The sequence below is a fragment of the Lissotriton vulgaris genome, chromosome 7 (genome assembly GCF_964263255.1).
Source record: "Lissotriton vulgaris chromosome 7, aLisVul1.2, whole genome shotgun sequence".
Lineage (NCBI taxonomy): Eukaryota > Metazoa > Chordata > Amphibia > Caudata > Salamandridae > Lissotriton > Lissotriton vulgaris.
The window spans coordinates 1,762,953,159-1,762,963,809 of NC_141695.1; positions in this window are offsets into that span (position 1 = coordinate 1,762,953,159).

Here is a 10,651-nt window from a genome sequence, read left to right on the forward strand (position 1 = left end):
CTGCGTATCTTGTAGGACCAGGGACCGCAACACTCACCCTTTACTGCATACATAGAAGTAATAGGGACCTCAATACTCACCCTCTACTGCATACCTTACAGAACAAGGGACACTACACACACTCACCCTCTACTGCATACCTTTAATAACCAGAGACCTCAACATGTACCCTCTACTGCATGCGTTGCAGCACAACTCATTTACCCCCCACTGCATACTCTTGTAAGACCAGGGACCTCATCCCCTCACCCTCTACTGCATCCCTTGAAGGACAACTCATTCAACCTGTACTGCATACCTTGCAGATCAAGGAACAACACACACACTCAACCTCTACTGCATTACTTGAATGACAACTCATTCAACCCATACTGCATACTCTTGCAAGACTAGGGACCTTAACCCTCACCCTTTATAGCATACCTTGAAGGACAACTCATTCACACCCTAATGCATACTCTTACAGGACTAGGGACCTTAGCCCTAACTCTCTACTGCATACCTTAGAGCAGAGGTCTTCAAACTTTTTTACTCTAAGCCCCCCCTAAGCAAAATGTTTTGAGGTCGGGCCCCCCTCCAAAACTTTATGGGAAGGATTGGGGGAGCGGGAGGGACATAGCTGCGTGCAGGGACCGGGATTATGAGATGATTTCAGGAATACTTTTTCTATAGCTTAGGAACCGCCCCCAAATATGAGACTTATAAAACAGCAAATGCATCAAACAAAAACAGATATCCCAAATAAACTACTCCCTATAATTGGGGTGTTGTGAGCGCTGCATACTCTTTGACCCCAATGCAACGATACCTGCTGCACTAATGATAACTGCAGTCCTGAGTAGCAGGCTATCTCCTCTGCCTCTTTTACCTTGTCCCCACCATGATGGATCATCACCTCTGTCCTAATGCTTGAAAGAACAATAGGCTCTGATGCCCCTTTTTTTAAAGGTAGCCAGTCATACTTGTAATGCAGATGCCCCCCAGTCCTGCTGCATCTGCTCCTTTATGATAACCAGTAGGTATTAGTATACAAGGGAACCCAAAGTAATGGCCAAGGACCATGGGTTAAGCTACTTATTTTTATATTACAAAGGTCCTCGGATTTTTGTGATATCTAGAGGATTAATTTTCACAGGCTAAAAATAAAGACTGTGTTTTTTTCTTCAGTGTCCGGCCGGACCTAGAAGTATTTATTTTTGAAAATGGTAAAGATAAACAGAATAAAGCGAAACAATTCGCACATTAATAACTGGGCACAAGCCTGTACCAAGTCAGGGGGAGACAATACAAAAAAAGAGAAAGACAAAGAATTCACAGGCAAACAGGGAGAACAGGGTGGCTTATAATACAATGCAAGAAGTTCTTGAATAAGCACAAACCCACAGTAACTGCCGAGAAAGTTAAAAATCATACAACGAGCAGTACTGCAAAACAGTGGACGAACGTTTCGATCCCTATCTCCAATAATATAGTGGGATCATCTTCAGGACTAAAATTTGACTTTGCCTGATTTGTCGAGTAAGCCTGTAGGGTATAAACAGGAAGAGAAAGAAAAGAAAAATTTCTGTACCAAATCTTTACAGAGTGAGTGCTAAAGGGCTAAAGTGCTCGTCAACAACCGTTCTTGGGTGAAGTAGTGTGGCTCACTGGTTAGAGGCGGCAGACCCGAGAGCAGAGGACGGCCCGGGACCAGGGTTCGATTCCCGGCGCGGCAGGTTTCTGGACCAGGGTCAGCGGACTCGATAATTCTCTCGCCTCGGTGCCCACTCTGATCAGCGATCACACTCGGCAACTCTGGGCATTAGCTTGCCTCATCTTCACTAACAGCCCCACCAGACCGCCGGGGATGCCTGGTCTCACCCTGGAGATACCCATTAAGGGACCATCTCTCAGGGAAGCCAGGAAGGGTTTCGCAGCGGTCGAAGCGCCTTGGGACCCTACGGGTAAGTAGTGCGCTATATAAATGCCTATACATTTGTCATGCAAAATGCAACATGTGCACATGCAGTTGTGTGTTCCCAAAGGGCACGGATCTCAATGTGCTCGTGTTTGGGGTGCAGAAGACCGAGTCAAAAAAGGCATACCGCGTTCATTTATGTGGCAGTGGTGCTTAGTGGCGGGGAATATAGTGTTTGGGTGAAGAGTTATCGTGGTGAGTGAAGCATAGGGTCATGGGAGTGAAAATGGGAGCCCGGTAAGAATTAGGTAATTACCACGAGCAGGGCTGGATGGGCCGGTCGTGGATGAAAACACTTCCAAGGCCAATCAGTTCCGATTACAGTTGATGCCTGTATGGAATTGTTTTGGTCATTATTTGGCGTGTAGCAGATAAATAAGACACAGGAAAAAATTAAAAAACCATAGTTACCGGGTAGCGATTCAGAGGAATCGAAAGGAGGATTAATACCGGCCAAAAAAGGTCGAATTGGTTGTGACCTAGAAGGGAGGTATTATAATCCAAAATTAAAATTGCAACAGTGGTATCAGGGTGGCGACTTAAGTGCAGTGAAGGTAAAACAACATTACCGATGGAGCCTAGCATTTAGCGTGGGCTCGATGTGGGAATCCAGTTTAAGAGTTGTAGCCTGTGGACAAAAAACAAGGGCCATTGGTTGATAAATTGGAGTGAGGGGCGAGTGGCGGCGATTGGTGATTGGTGCAGGCAAGTAATTACCGTGACCGGGGGTCTGTTCCACGCAAGGCGCTCGATAGCAAAAGCCTTTTCCGTGTGAGCCTGCAATAAAAATACCGAGGGCGCACATGAAATATATGGCGAACTGTACCGGACTCGTTTGGATCCTTAAGGGAGCCGGGGTTATTTAAGAAGCTTACCTTAATTATACTCGTAGTGGGGCCGCAATGGGATCCCGTCTTAGCAGCACAATGGCCAGATGCTTAGCGTCTGCATGCAGAGACGCCTAATATGCTCCGTCAGGATAGTGGTAGACAGTGAGGACAGACTACTTGAGAATCAGTAGTAGTGCCGGTGTTGGTCGCCATCTTAGAGTGGTGAACTGTCCGAGCATTAATATTTTGGAATGACCAGTGAAGGTGCCTATGCGTGGTTCGCAGAACAGGGGTCACCAGCTATTTGATTAGAAGCGAGCTGGGATGCCCGCCGTGCTCCGTGGGAGTAGTGGTGAACAGTGAAAACGAGCGACTCAAGGGTGAGTTGTGCCGGTATGTCTACCACTATCCTTACGGAGCATATTAGGCGTCTCTGCATGCAGACGCTAAGCATCTGGCCATTGTGCTGCTAAGACGGGATCCCATTGCGGCCCCACTACGAGTAAATTAAGGTAAGCTTCTTAAATAACCCCGGCTCCCTTAAGGATCCAAACGAGTCCGGTACAGTTCGCCATATATTTCATGTGCGCCCTCGGTATTTTTATTGCAGGCTCGCACGGAAAAGGCTTTTGCTATCGAGCGCCTTGCGTGGAACAGACCCCCGGTCACGGTAATTACTTGCCTGCACCAATCACCAATCGCCGCCACTCGCCCCTCACTCCAATTTATCAACCAATGGCCCTTGTTTTTTGTCCACAGGCTACAACTCTTAAACTGGAGTCCCACATCGAGCCCACGCTAAATGCTAGGCTCCATCGGTAATGTTGTTTTACCTACACTGCACTTAAGTTGCCACCCTGATACCACTGTTGCAATTTTAATTTTGGATTATAATACCTCCCTTTTAGGTCACAACCAATTCGACCTTTTTTGGCCGGTATTAATCCTCCTTTCGATTCCTCTGAATCGCTACCTGTTAACTATGGTTTTTTAATTTTTTCCTGTGTCTTATTTATCTGCTACACGCCAAATAATGACCAAAACAATTCCATACAGGCATCAACTGTAATCGGAACTGATTGGCCTTGGAAGTGTTTTCATCCACGACCGGCCCATCCAGCCCTGCTCGTGGTAATTACCTAATTCTTACCGGGCTCCCATTTTCACTCCCATGACCCTATGCTTCACTCACCACGATAACTCTTCACCCAAACACTATATTCCCCGCCACTAAGCACCACTGCCACATAAATGAACGCGGTATGCCTTTTTTGACTCGGTCTTCTGCACCCCAAACACGAGCACATTGAGATCCGTGCCCTTTGGGAACACACAACTGCATGTGCACATGTTGTATTTTGCATGACAAGAACGGTTGTTGACGAGCACTTTAGCCCTTTAGCACTCACTCTGTAAAGATTTGGTACAGGAATTTTTCTTTTCTTTCTCTTCCTGTTTATACCCTACAGGCTTACTCGACAAATCAGGCAAAGTCAAATTTTAGTCCTGAAGATGATCCCACTATATTATTGGAGATAGGGATCGAAACGTTCGTCGACTGTTTTGCAGTACTGCTCGTTGTATGATTTTTAACTTTCTCGGCAGTTACTGTGGGTTTGTGCTTATTCAAGAACTTCTTGCATTGTATTATAAGCCACCCTGTTCTCCCTGTTTGCCTGTGAATTCTTTGTCTTTCTCTTTTTTTGTATTGTCTCCCCCTGACTTGGTACAGGCTTGTGCCCAGTTATTAATGTGCGAATTGTTTCGCTTTATTCTGTTTATCTTTACCATTTTCAAAAATAAATACTTCTAGGTCCGGCTGGACACTGAAGAAAAAAACACAGTCTTTATTTTTAGCCTGTGAAAATTAATCCTCTAGATATCACAAAAATCCGAGGACCTTTGTAATATAAAAATAAGTAGCTTAACCCATGGTCCTTGGCCATTACTTTGGGTTCCCTTGTATACTAATACCTACAATTAGCGCAATCACTAGATTGCAAGGGTTTCTATCCCCTTGCCCACCTCTTCTTAGGGGGCGGGCCAGTCCTAACACCTTGTCTTCCCCAATCACTTACATCTTGTAATCCCCTTCCCACACTTGTCTCCCTAATATGTCAGTCAACACACCACTCTATACAGACGACTATTTGAAACAACTATGCTCACGCCCTTCTCTGTTGTCAGAGACCCCAGAAGCTCCAATCTCAGTAAATGACTCTATCCCAGACCAGCTAGAAAAACTGAAAAAGAAGCAAGTTCGGTTAGAACTTATGATTCTAATGCTGACAGATTATCTAAAAGCCAACGTGATTCCGCTGGGTTTACAAGTTCGAAATATCCCGGGAATTTTCACTGATAATCCGAAATATATCCAAAATTTCAGCTTTATAGGTACCACCTGTTCACGCCATTGGCTAGCCCTTGGCATTGATATTGCGAGTGAAACTCTTAAATCTCTGGAAACAGAAATTGCAGACCTCCTTAAACAATTAACAGATTCTGATCCTAGTGCAGACGCAAAAAAACTACTTGAGCAAATTGACATAACTGTGGCTGAGTTCCACAGGATTGAACAAAATAAAAAGTCAAATAAAATCAAAAAGGACGTGAAACTATATAATATTGAAAACACTTACCCTTACCTGCAGAAGGATTTTTATATTAACAAAACATACCCCCGCTACCAAAACAGCCGCCCTTGGGGCCGCTATAACAGACGCCAGAATTTGGTGGGATTTTCAGATACCTCTGCCGAATCTTCTGACAGTTCTGATCCTGGGGAAGGCAGCAGCGGTGCGAGAAGAGGTGGTCTGCATCAGAACTCTTTTTTAGCCAGAGGCGCCCAGGAACCACCGCAGCGCGGGAAGGTCAAGAAAACCCAACGATGGCACAACCCACCTGGCGAGCGCAGGACTCGCAACAATTATTACCAATGGTGAGCGGAATACGAGCTCCGCCACAGGGAACTGACAGCATTCCTATTTTTAATCTTTCTAAATACACACTGGCACAAGAAGAGCTATCATTACTTTTGAAAGGCCTTTCTTTTGTGCCAACAATCCCACCCAACTATATGGATTTACAAACCGAACTAATGAGATTTTTTAGACGCATACGTCTACAAGCCTTTTTTCAGTTGCATCCTACACCAGAAAGGGTCACCAATACTCCATTTCGTCCACCATCTATCTTCTCGCCCTCTGCAAGTATGATTCCCACAGAAGTGGTTACTTTTGAGAAGGTGATTCTGAAGGAATTGCAGGAATTCCAAAACAAGAAAATGTTTATACCCTATAACATTTCTAGGGAAGAGAAAAATGCCATTTCCCAACTTAAAACTAATGATAACCTCATAATCAAGAGTGCTGACAAAGGCGGAGGTATCGTATTGCAAGAAAAAGCTGCATATGTTTCAGAAATAATGCGACAACTTGAGAATAAGGAACACTACAAAAGATTGAGTCACAATCCCACTAAAGAAATACAGAGCCTAATACAAAAAATCACGAAAGAAGGTCTTGAAGCTGGTTTTCTATCCAAAAAAGAGTATAATTTCCTGAATGTAAAATCACCTAGAATTCCGGTAATATACACGTTACCTAAAATACATAAAGATCAAAAAAAACCTCCAGGCCGCCCTATTGTTTCAGCCTGCGGATCCATCCTGGAACCATTGGGTTCTTACGTAGACTTCTTCATTAAAGATTTTGTCCCCTTCACGCAATGCTATATAAAGGACTCAATGCACATGATTAACATGATCGAGCATCATCCGTACAACCCTATGACTGAAACTCTGGTAACCATGGACATTGAGTCCCTTTACACTAATATTCCTCAGACTACAGCACTGTTAGTGATTAAAAAGATTCTGGACTCACGGCCTCGACCTCATGCTGTACCTAGCATGTTCATCCTTCAACTCCTAGAGATGTGCCTTACGAGGAATTTTTTCCTCTTCAATGGCAATTTCTATGAACAGATCAAGGGGACCGCCATGGGCGCAATTTTTGCTCCGAATCTGGCGATTCTGTTTATGGATGAAATAGAGACCAATGTGATTAACAACCCTACCAATCCCTTCTTACCAGGGGTCAAGTTTTGGCGCAGGTATATCGATGACATTTTCATCATTTGGACTGGAAGTGACGATTGCCTGCGCCAATTCTTACACTGGCTGAACAATAATTGTTTGGGCCTTACTTTCACCATCACTACTGACCATGACTCTATCTCCTTCTTGGACTTGTCAATTTATCACAGTGAAGGTTTTCTATTGACACGTCTCTACCGTAAGCCCACTGAAAAAAACACTCTTTTGGCCTACAACAGTAACCACCCGAGAGCACTACGCGACTCACTCCCATACTCGCAATTTTTGCGAATCAGACGTAACTGCTCCTGTAAGGAGGACTACTTCCGAGAAGCTACCACCTTGGCAACTAAACTCAAAGATAGGGGGTACCCAAAGAAATTAGTTAAAAACGCTACCAAGCGGGCATGGTATTGCCCCAGGGAAGACTTACTTACACCAAAGGAAAAGACTGACTCTAAACTCATACCTTGCATATCCACTTTTTCACCTATCTCAAATCAACTAAGAAAGAGTATCCTCAAGCACTGGCCAATACTAAATACAGGTGCCCTCTCTATTGAAAAACCTGTATTTGCCTTTAAAAAGAGTAAAAATCTTAGGGATCACCTTGTAAGAGCTGCTCTACCTGCTCCTTTACCACCAACTACACTTGAAAATGTATGGGGTCTGTCCCCCATTGTTGGGCATGCAAAATGTGGCGGATGTAATAACTGTGACAGCACTATAGAAGGAAAAAGTTTTACCTTTAACAATATCACTATACAATGTCGTTCCTTCTCCAATTGCAACACCTGCAATGTTATTTACTTAATTGTGTGCCCCTGTCAGAAAGTGTACATAGGACAGACCAGCCAAAAGGTAAAAATTCGTATTGGACAACACAGGAGCCGCATCCGGTGCGGCACTCTAAATGCACCTTTGGTGGAACACTTTGCAGCTCTAAAACATTCTGACAATGAACTGAAATGGACTGTCTTGAAAGTACTGAGACTCCCTCCAAGAGGTGGCAATATGGGACAATTACTGAATAAAGAAGAGCTGAAGTCCATCATACAGTTCAACTCCATTCAGGATGGCCTCAACAGAACAGAGGACTGGACGAGCCTAATATAAGCTGTTTATTTATGATTCCTTTCGTTGCATGAGCATATACAATAATTGTCTGTCCTTAAATGCAACAACTCCGAAATGTCAGTTGGTTCGAATCTGTTTGTTTTTAATTGAATTAGCTCAAGACCTTTTGCTCTGCGAACCGCTTTGTGGCATCTTCACTAGCCAGTCCCCTTCATTTCACTCCTCCGGTGCCTCACCATTCCAAAATGGCGCCCATACCGGCACAACTCACCCTTGAGTCGCTCGTTTTCACTGTTCACCACTACTCCCACGGAGCACGGCGGGCATCCCAGCTCGCTTCTAATCAAATAGCTGGTGACCCCTGTTCTGCGAACCACGCATAGGCACCTTCACTGGTCATTCCAAAATATTAATGCTCGGACAGTTCACCACTCTAAGATGGCGACCAACACCGGCACTACTACTGATTCTCAAGTAGTCTGTCCTCACTGTCTACCACTATCCTGACGGAGCATATTAGGCGTCTCTGCATGCAGACGCTAAGCATCTGGCCATTGTGCTGCTAAGACGGGATCCCATTGCGGCCCCACTACGAGTAAATTAAGGTAAGCTTCTTAAATAACCCCGGCTCCCTTAAGGATCCAAACGAGTCCGGTACAGTTCGCCATATATTTCATGTGCGCCCTCGGTATTTTTATTGCAGGCTCGCACGGAAAAGGCTTTTGCTATCGAGCGCCTTGCGTGGAACAGACCCCCGGTCACGGTAATTACTTGCCTGCACCAATCACCAATCGCCGCCACTCGCCCCTCACTCCAATTTATCAACCAATGGCCCTTGTTTTTTGTCCACAGGCTACAACTCTTAAACTGGAGTCCCACATCGAGCCCACGCTAAATGCTAGGCTCCATCGGTAATGTTGTTTTACCTTCACTGCACTTAAGTCGCCACCCTGATACCACTGTTGCAATTTTAATTTTGGATTATAATACCTCCCTTCTAGGTCACAACCAATTCGACCTTTTTTGGCCGGTATTAATCCTCCTTTCGATTCCTCTGAATCGCTACCCGGTAACTATGGTTTTTTAATTTTTTCCTGTGTCTTATTTATCTGCTACACGCCAAATAATGACCAAAACAATTCCATACAGGCATCAACTGTAATCGGAACTGATTGGCCTTGGAAGTGTTTTCATCCACGACCGGCCCATCCAGCCCTGCTTGTGGTAATTACCTAATTCTTACCGGGCTCCCATTTTCACTCCCATGACCCTATGCTTCACTCACCACGATAACTCTTCACCCAAACACTATATTCCCCGCCACTAAGCACCACTGCCACATAAATGAACGCGGTATGCCTTTTTTGACTCGGTCTTCTGCACCCCAAACACGAGCACATTGAGATCCGTGCCCTTTGGGAACACACAACTGCATGTGCACATGTTGCATTTTGCATGACAAGAACGGTTGTTGACGAGCACTTTAGCCCTTTAGCACTCACTCTGTAAAGATTTGGTACAGGAATTTTTCTTTTCTTTCTCTTCCTGTTTATACCCTACAGGCTTACTCGACAAATCAGGCAAAGTCAAATTTTAGTCCTGAAGATGATCCCACTATATTATTGGAGATAGGGATCGAAACGTTCGTCGACTGTTTTGCAGTACTGCTCGTTGTATGATTTTTAACTTTCTCGGCAGTTACTGTGGGTTTGTGCTTATTCAAGAACTTCTTGCATTGTATTATAAGCCACCCTGTTCTCCCTGTTTGCCTGTGAATTCTTTGTCTTTCTCTTTTTTTGTATTGTCTCCCCCTGACTTGGTACAGGCTTGTGCCCAGTTATTAATGTGCGAATTGTTTCGCTTTATTCTGTTTATCTTTACCATTTTCAAAAATAAATACTTCTAGGTCCGGCTGGACACTGAAGAAAAAAACACAGTCTTTATTTTTAGCCTGTGAAAATTAATCCTCTAGATATCACAAAAATCCGAGGACCTTTGTAATATAAAAATACCTTTATGATAACCAGCAGTGGCCACTTACACACTTGGCAGCAGTACCAGCTTCACTAATGATTGGCCTTTTAAAAAACCCAAAAAAACTTATATTGTCACCTTCATTGGGGTCTCTGGCCATTTGTAAACATAAAAATGAGTCTGCATACAGTGCTCCTTATTCTGGGCCTTTTCTTTGACAATATCTTTGAACCTTGCTGCTTTCCTAGGCCATTTCTGTGAGACCCCAAGGATCGAGAGGATTAGGGCTCTGCATCTGAATGCAACCCTGCTGGCCTTCTACCTGCCACCCCATGGACTCGGCTTTCACAAAAACACTTCCCCTGAATGGTTAACACTGACTTTGAGATGCCTGTGCCTGAAAGTGCGTGGCGGTAGTGCAGAAAGTTAAAAAAGAAACTGTCCTTCTTACCAGCCAATAATTGATTGAGTCACTTAAAGACAGGGCAACTGGAATTATGAGTTTCTGCAGTAGCTGCTTTTTCCACATAATTATCAGTTTAGTGCATTTGCAACATGTTCCGGAGCAGTGGAAGGCCCTTTGCGAAGATTGACTGGTAATCTTGTAGTTGCTTTTTGCTGTATTTGGGTGTTAAACTGCTACTAATGAGGTGGCATATTTCCCCTGACAGCGTTACCGTGAGTTAAAATGACAAAATAATGAAGTAAAGCTAACCA